Raw genomic sequence first — 14,615 nt, forward strand, 5'->3', positions numbered from 1 at the left:
CAACCTTCACGCATGCGCTTTAGCTGTTATTTAAGGGATTTGCAAGGACACCTGTACCTGTCAGTGCTATTTTTAAGTTAACATTTCCGTCTCACGGCCTTATCGGCAAAACTGAGGACATAGGGTTTAAGTTGGATGTCTGTGTAAAAGGACAGTGATAAAATCGAACTTGGAGACGAAACATGTAATGAGCATGACCGGAAAATTTAGGAGTGAATGAGTTGTATTTTCTGTCAAAACGCACGAGACAACATTTTGACTTCGCGATTTTTCAGCGATATCAACTAATAAGACACTAAATAATGTACGATTTGGTAAATCTAACTACTTATCTTTCAAGTCGCCTAGTTATAATTAACATAAGTTGAATTCTCGATGAACTACAGGCGATATTTCTTTACAATGTGTAGCGCTAGATTTAGTGATTTTTTTTGAAATTTTCGCGTTCCATACCACCCACGAAGGAAAATCGATTTGCGCGTCTCGGGTATCTGCGTCCGCACTGTTTAGAGCATCTTGGATGAGGCACCGATCCATGGGGCATCCTTGTTGAACGTGTTGAAATGTGAGTAAAAAATGTAAACACGACATTATCACAAAGCTAACCATTCCTTATCATGTCTAATTTGCCAACCGTCTTGACATTCTAGCATGGTCTTGATGAAGCGACAGATCTTTGGGGTATCCTTGTGGAACGTGTTGAAATGTGAGTAATCCTACAGGCGCATCAAGCAGGATCTCACAGTTCTCTATAATCTCTGTTTGTTGTTACTCACGGTCTTTTCTTCCTTATCTCTTCTAAACTTTTCCAAATAATCTACATTTCTTGAGTAAGTTGCGCAGTCAGAGAAATGTGCAAGTATGGAGATATATGAATGAATGCTTTATTTCACCAGATGCTTCACAGTATGTACAATAATGAAAATTATCAGAAAACTGTGTATTACTGAAATTGCACAAAGTCAAAGAAAAGAAAAGAACATTGCAATATTGTAAAATCTGGTGGGGGCCATGAAAATAGTCTAAAAGGACTAGTCGAGTTCATGGCCAGTGAGTATACTAATAACTATTCGGTACAAGCTTAAGTGTGATGGAGGATAGAAACAAACACAGATTTAATGTAAATTATGGCAAGCCAAGTGTTGCAAAATTCGTGAAAACTATTTTATGTTCATAAAAAACATTTTTGTGTTCATGAATTCCATGTTTATGTTCATCAAAACCATTTTTGTGTTCATGAATTCCATGTTTATGTTCATCAAAACCATTTTTATGTTCATGAAAACTATTTTTGTGTTCATAAAAATCATTTTTGTGTTCATGAATTCCATGTTTATGTTCATGAAAACCATTTTTGTGTTCATGAATTCTATGTTTATGTTCATCAAAACCATTTTTGTGTTCATGAATTCCATGTTTATGTTCATCAAAACCATTTTATGTTCATGAAAACCATTTTTGTGTTCATAAAAGCTATTTTTGTGTTCATGAATTCCATGTTTATGTTCATGAAAACCATTTTCGTGTTCATGAATTTTATGTTTATGTTCATGAAAACCATTTTTGTGTTCATGAAAACTATTTTTGTGTTCATAAAAATCATTTTTGTGTTCATGAATTCCATGTTTATGTTCATGAAAACCATTTTTGTGTTCATGAATTTATGTTTATGTTCATGAAAACCATTTTTGTGTTCATAAAAGCTATTTTTGTGTTCATAAATTCCATGTTTATGTTCATGAAAACCAATTTTGTGTTCATGAATTTTATGTTTATGTTCATCAAAACCATTTTTGTGTTCATAAAAGCTATTTTTTGTGTTCATGAAATCCACGTTTATGCACCGTGCAAATTGTTTGAAATCACATGATGGAGTAACCAGTCCGTAACTAACACGCGGTTTCTCCTCAGAATAAACGTTGCGTTAGATCTAATGACACAGAAACGCACTGTCAGTTGCAAATTTCAGTCCCTGTCGAAAATGCCACCAGAAATAACAAAGTGCGACAAAGGGAGTTTTTGTTTAATAAGGATAAGGCAGATGATCAATTCCATAGGCAGCTTGAGCGTATTACACTTCCCTTGTATTTCATCCAGGAAACTTATGTAAACCGTCAGGTTCCTACCTGATTTAATGCAATCTCTAAATTGAATTGAATTGGCCAAAGTGGATTGGGACTCGTGAAAGGGGATTGTACACACTGAAGTAATTTACACTGTCGGGCCCTCAATTTCGCCAGACATGCCCAGAAAAAGGCGATAGGCTTAGCAAGTCTGTCTCTCACCGCGATGATCAATGGCTGTCTTACCATGGCGGATGCACGCTCAAAGAGAGTTTTTTGTACAGTGTATTTGACCCTAAGAGTAACTGTTCCATGCGATTGGCTCAAGGCATTTACAGCATGAATTCTGCTTGTACTAACTCCAATGTTGATTATTTGCTATAGTAACAAATTGTTCAAATACAGCCTGCCAGTCATTAAAATTTGAGGGGTGAAATACATGAAAGTCTGTACTAGTTTGTATGTTGTACGATAATCTCACATTTATTAACTACAAAAGTCACCATGTACAGGTAAGAACAATATACATGTACTGTAAATCTAATGTAAGTGAAAATCATACAAAATGTGCATATTCCTCTAATAAAACTATAAACTCATACAAATTTGAAGGAATCACTGAAAAATTTAAAAACTCAAACAAACATGTGCAAATAATTGGTTACTTATTTTCTCATCTATAGAAAAGAATAATTATACATCTCTGAAAAGAAACCAGCTAAATATATACTTGAAGTGTATTAGCAAAGAAATCAACTCTCAGATTTTATCATCATCATCATCATTATCATCATCATTATCATCATCAACATTAATGCTTTTGACTTTTGTAATGTTTTTTTTGAACTGAACATTATTATAAGTAATTATACATTAAAAAAATGAATAATCGCATTCAGCACAGTGAGTCATGTTTAGAGTGAAAAGTATATGAACTTGAAAACCAGCAATTTCCAGCATTCTTTGAAGTAATGATCAAGTACGTTAAATTTATATACATTAAATTTCATATCTTCTTCCTATATGTTTGCATTTAGAATTTATGGAAGAGCACCTTGTATTTTTGTCATTTTCATTAAAATTTGCACAAAGCTCGGTCAAAAGAAATAAATTATAGTGATAAAATAAATTGTATGGTCCACACACTTCATTTTGAGGTAAACGACATTGAATGATTTTGTCCACAGAAAAAGCATTGGTGAAAAATGCAGACTCAAGCATTTTTTTCATATTATTGGTAAAATTCACGGTCTTGTATCTTAGAAACTGACATAGTGACCCTGATATTTCATGACATATTTTGATAATACTTACAAAGAAGAATTCAAAAATTGACATTTTAAGAAAAGTGACAGTACTGTCATTTTTACTGCTCATTCTTACATCCTTTAGCAAGAAATTAAACATAAATAATACACAAACAATTCAAAAGTTACACCATATTGCTGCAAAAATATTCATACACATTACTTATAATTCTGTTGGACTTGGTAACTCTCACAGAGCCACAATTATCCTCACAAAAGAGCTCTTTCAGACTATCCAAGCCACCTCTCTGATATGCAATTTGTAAGTGTGAATAATTCAACCCTGAACCTGCCAATCTTTGTGCCATGGACTTACTAACAACTTTGCCACTGACCAGGGGATGCAGTGTATTGTAATTAGCAGATACTATGTTTCTGTAGTTTTGATAAGCAACTCTCCATTCTGACGGAAAACTGTGTTCAAGGAGTGTTGTCAAAGAAACATCACACGTCTCAAGTAATTTCTGCAAAATCATTACATCAGCTGTTGCATTGTGTGCAGCATATACCTGGTCAACAAAGTCATGAACAAGATTCTCCTGAGAGAAGGAATTTCTCCCTGGGAAAAGTGCCTTGAACATGGGTAAAGTATCAACAAACCCGTTGACTTGACAAACAAACTGGTCAATAAGAGAACATTCATCGCTTCGATAAAGTGTGTTGTGCGATGTATGATAGTGAGCAGGCGTGCGTGAGTGCTTCACGAACCTACAACGTGTTGAGCGGTCTCAGTCAGAAAAATGTAACAACTTAGCCGGCTATTGAACCACTCTTTTTTGGGAGTGGAGATTTAGCCGAGTGGTTCTGTCTGTGGCCTCTCAGCTAGGCGACTGATGCCGTATGTTGTGGGTCGAATCCGATTGAAAAACTAGCCGTATTCATTCATTGCCTTAATGATATATCTGCAATCAAATACACAAGAATTATGTCCCACCAAAACTGGATTATCAAAATTTTGAAGAAAATCAAGAAAACACTTCATGCACACTGCCTTTGTGACTGCTGGTACAGGATTTCCTTCATAACACAGTTTCCCATTTTTCATGGTAAGTTTTGTCTTCTCTGATGCAATCGGAGAAATTGGCTGATCTGGTATGACATACTCTTCAAACTGATGTTCACTAGACACGAGAATTGTGTGATGTCTGCTGATGCATCTGAAAGATAAAAGACCATTGAAACTGATATTGTATGATTTGTCAACACAGTGTATAGTCATTTTGCGAAAACAAAACTTAACTGTCACTGCTCAAAATTTTGAAAAGTAGCAAATGAAAAAAAAAGAAAGTTCTGTTACCGCAAATTCAGAAAATATTTAACAATGCACAAAATAAAAATGATTTTGATCTAAAAGTATTGAAGCAGGATATGCTCAGGTTGGATTGACTTGATTTTTTTACCGTGTTCTCCCCAGAGCATTATAGAGTAGTAGCTTCCACTCTTTAATTTTTACTAAACAATAGAAACTTATTACCATAACAATTACATGTATTGTTATGTAAATCAGTCAGTATTCTATATTTTTTTCTCAGGTGAACCCTGTTTTATAATTTCAATATACAGTACATCAGAAATGAACCTTATCCAAGTATATTTCTATTAATATTATTAAACATACATGCAGATGTAGTTTCCACATCAAATATAATAGGACTGTAATTTCCAGATTGTAGTAAAATCTTGGTAGGTGGGGACAGTCAAATATAACAGGACTGTAATTTCCAGATTGTAGTAAAATCTTGGTAGGTGGGGACAGTGGTTTGGGTATTCCATCTGCGCTGCATGGTGCAGAAAGACCGATTTCCTTCTGATGAGTTGTTCCCTCTCTCAACTCTATGGCAGCTATCTTTTGTGTCCTCTTCTCTTTCAACTTAAAAAAAATCAAAACAGAGATTGATAAATATGATGTAACAATAATCCCATAAACCAAAGCAATGCAATAGGTAGAATTCCCTGTATCTTTGAAAATCCAATGTACATGATGATGACTCATGTACAGGATGTGTAAACAGTCACCGTGTATGAATACATTATCATTTTGTACACTGTCATAGTGTGTATACACAGTCACTGTGTATACACTGTCATTGTGTGTATACACAGTCACTGTGTGTCTACACTGTGTGTGTATACACTGTCACTATGTATACACTGTCATTGTGTGTATACACAGTCACTGTGTCTACACTGTGTCTACACTGTGTATACACTGTCACTGTGTGTATAACTGTGTGTCTACACTGTGTGTCTATACACTGTCATTATGTACATACATTTCTGCGCGTTATCCTTCTGCGTTATCTGAAACATTAAGAAACCTGGTCTCTGCATTATTTCCTACCAACCTGACTAACATATTAAGTACTTCTGAGCAACTGCATCAGCAGCACGGAAGTTTAAACTGTCAGAGCCACTGTAGTGTCTAGCTTTTGTAGCCTTTGAGGCATTACCATATTCCTATTTTCATTTCCCTGTGATGACCATATTCTTGAAAGATCACCTGCATTCATAACATATGTCTGCATGACCTTCAAGCTTCTCTAAAGCCTGCCTCAGATCACTGCCATATAAATCCCTGCCATACGGTAGACTTTTGTGTTTGTAGTGTAATGGGTTGTTCAGAAACTGACACCACTTCACATCACAGCCCCATGATCTCCAAATGCATGGGGTACAATGGCGTTCAGGTTACTAATTAGCCCTATAGTATTGCCATGATTCTGGGTTATGGCATTGCTGAAACACTTCTGAAGATAATTTATCACTTTGGCTGTTAACTGCTTGTGGTTTTCTTTGAGTTTGTAGAGTTTATCAGCAAAACCCTTCTTAAGATGGTTATTGTCTTTATGCTTGATTATATCCTGTCTAACATCTGCCTGTATCTTCCCTATAGTTGTACTGTCATCATCCATGGTAACGGTCGCTATAATATAAGTGAAACATATATGTTTCAAATATACCTAACTACTAGTATAATACAATTATCAATACATTTTGTAACATGTTTTTTTTTTATCAGATTTCATAATTACCTTGCTTTCTTAGCTTTTGAACATTCTTCTTCTGTGGCCTGATGACATGAGTTTTTGCAACCCTCACTATTGCATCTCCAGATGCCCTTTCTTTGCATTTCAATGTTTTCTTGTGGAGAGGGGCAGTGACATTGCTGTGAACAATGCATTCACATGTCTTTCTCCAATGCCAGCACTGATCATTCCTATAAGAAATAATGCAGTAAAACGTTATTTACTCCAAGAAAACACACAAAGATGATTCAAACCTTGATTTAGCACAATTAATACGAAAATTTTCAACTTGTGTTAATCGTGTTGGATACGAGTGCTTTGGAATCTCAAAATAGTGTTCAACTGTATGAGGAAGATTGTTATGTTTCAAATCATAAACAAACATACAAGTACAATATTTACTCAGTTTGTAGATATCTAAAATATTCAGTTTGTAAAACAGAGGTTCGGAATGAGCAATGAAATGAGAAAAGGTATTGAGCGAACAATCCGTTTCTGAAGGCGAAAATTGGCTCTAAATAGTTGAAAAAGTGTTTCCCCAGATTTCCAAACAGTACATTATATGAGGTAAGATAAAAGCATTATATAGTTGAATGAGAATGGATTTTGGAATATAGTGTCTTAGTCGTGTAATGATACCAATTACTTCAATGACCTTTCGTATATGATATTTCAATGACAAAGATGAATCTATTGTAACTCCTAAATAGCTTGCACAAGAAACTTGTTCTATTGTATCATTCCCAATTGACAGATTTCCTTCAAATGTGGTGTTTCGCTGTGGTGTCTTTATGATCATATAATTGGTTTTGTCAACGTTGACTGTGAGTTTGTTGGCCATACACCAACTGATAATTTCGTTAAATTTGGCGTTAATTTGAGTAAGATTTACATTCTGGGTACGTAGAGATTTAAAAATATTTGTATCATCTGCAAAAAGTCTACAATTAAAATAGTCTGTTGAATTACAAATATCGTTAATATATACCAAGAATAAGTCGGACCCAGAATGGAACCCTGCGGTACACCACATTTGATTTGCCTGTAACAAGAAGATTTACCATTGACAATTACAAATTGATTACGATTTGTTAAATAACTATGAAATAACTTTAGTGATGGACCTCGCACTCCATAATGATGTAGTTTGTGAAGAAGGATATCATGATCTATAGTGTCAAAGGCTTTTTTCAAATCAACAAAAATACCTAATGTTACATAGCCAAGGTCCATCTTCTCTATAAGATCAGCAACAATGTCAGCGAGGGCAACTTTAGGACTGTATTTTTTGCGAAATCCATACTGCGTATCAATTAAAATATCGTACTTGTCAAGAAAAGAAACCAGTTGTTTGTTGATAACTGCTTCAAAAATTTTACTAAAGACGGGCAGAATTGAAATTGGCCTGTAATTACCAACATCAAATGGACAACCTTTTTTATAAAGAGGGGTAATTTTTGCAACTTTTAGACTATCAGGAAAAACACCATTTGAAATCGAAAGATTGATAATATGTGAAAGAGGGCCAGCGATATACTCAGCTGCATGGATAGTCAAAAGAGGATGAGTAAAATCATAACCAGGTGTTTTTGAGGAATCCAGGGAGAGTATTTCTTTCATAATGTCTCCTGGAACAACTGGTTGAAAAAAGAAAGAATTGCTACGACTCTGCTTCAAATAATTCTGGAAATTGATATCAGTGGAAATTTTGGACGCCAAATTGGGCCCAATATCAGAGAAATACTCACAAAATCATTTGCAATATCTGTACTCTCTGTTATCACCTTGCCGCCAATTTCACTGAGTTCTAATTTGTTTGGGGCCATACTACTCCCATTATTTCTATTGAGAATTTCATTTATAACATTCCATGTTTTTCCGGAATTCCCAGTTACAGAGTTTAATTTATTACAATAATACATTTTCTTTGCGTGTTTTAAAACCTTAGTTAAAACATTACGGTAATTCTTATATATCATTATAACGTCATCGTTCATGGGACGCTTCTTACTCTTTGAGAAAAGCAAATGTTTTTTCTTGATAGAAATAAGCAAGCCTTTTGTTATCCATGGTTTCCGAATTGACTTACTACGGTGTTTTTTTGTCGTCAAGGGTACATGTTTCATAGCAAAAGAGTGAAATTTTTCATGAAATATATTGTAGGCATCATTCGCATCACTGCAATCATACACTTCCTGCCATGAAGTACTACTCAAGTCAGTCAAAAAGGACTCACGATTGTAACTAGAAAAATCGAAACATGTGTGTTGCGTATGCTGTTTGAATACATGCTTCAACCCTTTTACAATTGCAAAAATGGACAGGTGATCTGAAATGTCAGTTTCGATGGAACCGCATTCCAGAAAGTGATCTGTTATATTGGTAATCAAGTGGTCTATTGTTGTACATGTATTATCAGTTATCCTGGTTGGGTGTTAATTACTTGATGGAAGTTATACGAATTCAAGTGTTGAATAAGAAGTATTTGAATGAGACGATGAAGACGTATCGATATTGAAGTCTCCAACAATTATGCAATTTTTGTCTTTCGATGAAAGGCATTCAATGACTTTCTCAAAGCTTTCAAGAAAGTCAGATGTCGGAGTATTCGGCTTTCTATAAACTACACCAAAGACAACATTTTTCTTTGCAATTGTAACTTCAAAGAAAAGTGACTCACAGCTTGCAATATGCAAATTAACCATTTGTGAGTGGGCAAGTGAGGAATGGATGTACATTGCGACACCTCCACCCTGGCCACATTCCCGATTACATGTGTACAGCTGATATGATGGCAGTTGAAAAAGTGACTGATTTACATTTCTGTTCAACCATGTTTCTGACAATGCAATTACGGGAAAATTGTGGTGTAATACATTCAGCAAATGAAGACAGTCATCAAAATGCTTACTAAGAGATCTAATATTTAAATGGAATACTGAGATCGTTGAAAGTTTGTCATTTTGATTTTTACCTTGATTAAACTCGTCGACAGTGTATGAAGAACAATCGTACTTGATAATGTGATCTTGTGAGTTGGAGTCCATAAAACGAAAACAGAAAAGTTACTCTTGGTGTTCAATTTATACGGTTAATGTTCTTCAGTGATGGTATCATGATGACTTCAGAGCTGCTATCTTTACGCGTAAAAATCTTGCCGTTGCTGGTCCAGATGTATTTCCAATTCAGTTGTTTTCTTCTTTCATTTACTTGCTGAAAAAGGCGCTTCGCTGTCGTGGTCAAGTTCTCGTTTACGTAAATATTGTTGGTACTGTTTCCCAGATGGAGTTGATGTGGCGTCTTGCCTCTAAGGTGTTTCCGAGCATAGTAGAGTTGATTTCTTGTAGATCTTCTGACAAATCTGACAATGATAGGTGGTGGTGGCGGCGAAGACTCTTCCCGGTTGTGACTTTGGCGTCTTGGCAGACGATGGCTAATGTCTATGTCGTTTTTAGTGACATCAACACCTACAGCCGCTGAAATTTTGATGACAATATCATCTGTGTTTTCATCATTTTGCTGTGGAATACCGTGAATTTCGATATTGTTTCGACGCCCATATTGCTGCAGTTCTTGTAGTTCTTCTTGGGTACTGCGTAACTCTTTCTCTGTGTTGGTAATCTGTCCTTGTAATCTAATGTTTTCAGCTTTCAGGTGATCGGCGTTTGATTGAAAGTCGGCTAGTTGCTTTCTAAAGTTTTCAAAAAAATCGTTGACAAAATCAACTGACCTTTGCACCTCAGCTAAGCTGTGTTCAAGAGTGGAAATCTTTTCAATTTGTTTTCCCAGAGTTGACAGAGTTTGAAGAATTTCAGACAGCTGACTTTGAATGTCGTTGTTCTCTGTTTGGCTGTGCGGACAGAAGTCTCCAGTGTCGGCCATCTTGGTTTGCTTTGGCTCTGGACTGTGATCACTACTTGTACTCAATTTGGTAGCTTCATGCTTCTTTGCTGGTTTTCTCGGCATCTTTTACTGATTGAAGTTGTCAAACAGTGCTTCAGAATGTAGGACAAAAGGTCATACATTCTGAATATGCGGGTAAATTATCATGAAAGTAAAATTGTTTACGTAATATTAGTTTAATTTAGGTATTAATTAAAGTACATTTTCATCAAGTAATCTATGCACCGTTTAACATATGATATAATTGGGTTAATCAAGACAGGAAACCACATGGTGCAGCAGTTAGCAGTATTGTTTACCTTTGACCCAACATTGACAGTCAATTAAATACTCTGATCTCCCTGTGAAATAATTTGTAATCAAAGAACATTTTCATGGGCCTTGTTGTCATACCCTATGTACAGATACTGTGGTTTCAATGATTTTGTTCTAGTTACATGATAGCTCTTTTATTTTATGATATGTAGCTTTATGTGTTTTTGCAATAAGTTATTAGCAAGATAGTATTGCTACATTTATTATTTGAATAATCTTAATATACAGAAATTAATGTTTAAGTATTAACAGTTCAAGATGGTATAGTAAAATTTTACTGTAAGATTTATGAACTGGGTAGTTTCCATAATTTATTTATGTATATTTAAAGACTATGTTTTCATAGTACAAAATAATACAAAGACAAAGGACACAATCATGGTTGAAAGAATTCAAGTTTTAATAAAAAATGTCATTGCCAAAGATTCCACTTGGGTTAAAACAGACATAATTACATTATTTAGTTGTCAGACAGACATTGCCCGGTGGGTTAAAACATTGTACTTTTGATTCAAATATTACAAATTATATGTAAAATATACACCAATCCTATACTCTTCATAAATACCTCGTGTTACATTTCATTGTCACAAACAGTTCTTATTTGCTGTCAGCCAATACATTAATCATTTACTGGACAGTGTGTTTTCAGATAATGTTCACAAATAGAGAACGGTAAACCTTCTCACAGCTAGACTCTGGTTCAATCTTGTTTTCTTCAAAAGAGTAAGTAAGCAGGCAGTGTGAGAAAACTGAACAAGGATATTAACAAAGTTTGGAATTGCAAAGCAGTTTCCCGATAATAGTTGAATGAAAAAATTTTTACTTTCAATCAAAGATGATCAGTGAGGAGCAAAATGTAAACAAGTTCTATTCAATACTTTGAAGTTAACTGGTACCACTGTAAGTAGTTCATGTATATAAGTTTCTATGCTTCCGTAGCCATTCCCAGATTTGAATAATCCATAATTCCCCAGCCATTTTAACTGGAAAATACAAAATGTGGGATCAAAGTGGTTTAGCAAGATGGAAACTCGTTGAAGGGAATGTTTCCTTACTCTGTTAACTGAAGAGAAAAGTCATGTCTTTTTGTTTCTGTTTAAACTTTGCAGTAAGGATGTACGTCTGCCAGTTCAATTGCAACGTGCCATGGCAGCTGAGGCTGAAGCTTCAAGAGAAGCCAGAGCTAAGGTAAGCCTGTCTGGTTATAGTCGCGCCAGTGGCTTACTGACCACGCATGCGCAGATTCATAATATACTATGCGAGTAACCGGAAGTGTACCTACTTTCATGGACGCCGCCATATTTTTTGAGTGCTCGTAATAAACAAATACGAAAGGTGCAAATTATTATTTTATAACATGCCATTTATAAAATATACCTCTTTAATTAGCCAGTAAGTATTATTATCCACCTTGTCGCTGATACAAAATATCGTAATATCACACATAAAAAGTAGAAAAAGGGAGAAAACTTGTGCATATGAACGGGGCATACACAAGGAATGCTGGGATTGAATTTTAGAAAAGCGCCCCCCTGTGTCAATAACTAGATTCAAAAATTGCCAGTTTTTTGACAGAGCGCTATAGTTTTCAGCTTGCAACTGGAAGGTGGGCAGTGCGTTACCATTGCTATGATAATGATGGCATAAGACGTCCCTTGTTTGACATAATAGGGTGTTATCATGGTAAAAATTGCCAATTTTTGTCAAACGTTTTTACAAATTACAGAAAATCTATACCTGCATGATGCTGCAGCGTTTGACGTGTACGCACGTGAACTGCTTTCATCAGAGGGAAACTGGGCATAGTTGTCATACAATTGTATATGGAGTAACAATTAATTTAAGTATTTTATCATGAATCGATACAAATAACATTGCCAATATTAACCCCTGGCGCGACACCAAGGGCTGAGCCCTATATAATATTATCAGAAAACATACACAGTATTGACGAAAAGGGGTTGTATGGCAGAAGGGTGTTATATAAATGCTGAAAAGGTTGTAATATACACAGGATTTTTTTCAGTTCTTGCTACATGAAGCCTGGCATAGGAAACAACCTATCTGGTATTCATCTATTCTTAGGTCTTTGAGTGATTACTCTCACGTTTAGCAAAGGACAGCAAGCAATATTATTTAGTTTGTACATTTTGTAGTGTGGCAATTAGTACTGAATCTGTCTCTTTAAAAGCCATGATGTAAATAGTTGCATTAATTGCAAATCATGAGACATGTAAGTGTCATTTCCGCATTAAAACCAGTCATATCTCAAACATATCTCAGTGAATTTCTACGAATTTTTGTAGTTCCATACAACAAAAATGACAAAAATATAAGATCAAATGATTTCCCTGTAGACTAACATTATCGTTTTACCAAGTATAGCTACAATTTCCATCAAAATTGTTCATTGCCATCAATCTGGCCTGTGTAGGTCTAATGCAATGCAGTGTCTCTGCATTTAATTTATGATCATGTCTAATACCATATTTGTTTGGCTTACAACATCAAAAGCCATATTTGATTGGCTTACAACTCTACAATCATCCAATCAATTTCATTCTAGGTGATTGCGGCTGAAGGAGAACAGAATGCATCACGCGCATTGAAGGAGGCTGCTGATGTGATCAACGAATCGCAATCTGCGTTACAATTGCGTTATTTGCAAACCCTGAACGCAATCTCTGCTGAGAAGAACTCCACCATTATATTCCCATTGCCCATTGAACTCTTGCAGTAAGTGGTCCCTCTCTCTCTTTTCCTTCTCTAGCTCTCTCTCTCTCTTTCTTGCTGTATGAATTTTAAGTTTGCTTATTGCAGTGATATTTATTTAACTACAAAAGGGGACAATAAAAAACAGAAATTATAAAGTTGTACACTACCACCCCCATTTTCCAAGCATAGTGGCCCAGTTATCAACAGCAACAGGGCTGTACCAAATCATGACAGTGGAAGGTTGAAGGGTTGGTTGCAGCAAACAAAACAATTAGCATATCAGGTTTGTTCAGTACAAATAGTAGCTGCATGATTTTTAAGAGAAATTAATGTGACAAAGATGCAACCTTTTAAAACCTGGCTTTCATATGTATAAATATCATTTCATGTGACAATATACTCAAAATGTTGAACCATCTGTCAAAAGTAAAATTTGAATGGTATTCACTATATGCAAATATATGCAAATTGTGCATCATCTGATATGTTGAATTGTTACAATGTTTAGTTTCATGTATCATTTGAATGAGGTTGTTACAATGTCATCAACTTTGACATCATTTTGAAACAATGTAACACAATGTAACATTACATGAAAAACATTTTATTAAGGCTTACTACATTTTCGCTGACTTTGACAGGTTTTCATTTATTGGATGTTTACAAACTGTTTTAACTTGAGTTTTACAATATTACTCTACTGATTAATTTCCTGGACAATTATCTTCGTTTTTGACTTTTGTTTATCTCAATAATGCATTACATCTGGGTTGTAGAAACAGTTGTGGTAGAGTAGTAATATTTCCAAGTAAATTACAAATCTTTGTACATTGTGTACGTTTTTTCTATAACTGGTAAACAATATACTATAGATGTTGATACAGTAAGATTTTCATATATAATCCCATGGTATTTTTCTCTGTTTGACGTCATCGTATACGAGTGTTTTTCGCGGAGCCGTACAACTTCGAGCCGAAGGCGAGAAGTTGTGCGACTCCGCGAAAAACACTAGTATACGATGACGTCAAACAGAGAAAAATACCATGGGATTATATATTTATCACATGAACAGTCTTCTTATTTTTCTTTTGACGTAGATGGATCAAAATTATCGTAACAAATTGCATGAATTTCGTCGCGATTTGTGTTTTACTTACGCGGATTACTTTCATTTAAAGAGTAAAGCGGTCCGTAACCCAGGAGATACTTTCATTCATAAATCCCATCAAGCTGAACTTGGATACATCGAATGGTATTTCCACCAACCAAACGTACGGATTCGG

The 14,615-nt window shown here is 35.2% G+C and overlaps 1 long non-coding RNA gene across 1 annotated transcript; it reads left to right on the top strand.

Moving 5' to 3' along the window:
- Positions 1-576: 576 nt before the first annotated feature.
- Positions 577-13,348, top strand: LOC139128064 (uncharacterized). Its single transcript, XR_011551172.1, has 3 exons — positions 577-706; positions 11,727-11,805; positions 13,184-13,348. It is a non-coding gene; the product is annotated as an uncharacterized lncRNA (long non-coding RNA).
- Positions 13,349-14,615: the final 1,267 nt, after the last annotated feature.

The sequence above is a fragment of the Ptychodera flava genome, unplaced genomic scaffold (assembly GCF_041260155.1).
Source record: "Ptychodera flava strain L36383 unplaced genomic scaffold, AS_Pfla_20210202 Scaffold_42__1_contigs__length_1331906_pilon, whole genome shotgun sequence".
In the NCBI taxonomy this organism is placed as follows: domain Eukaryota; kingdom Metazoa; phylum Hemichordata; class Enteropneusta; family Ptychoderidae; genus Ptychodera; species Ptychodera flava.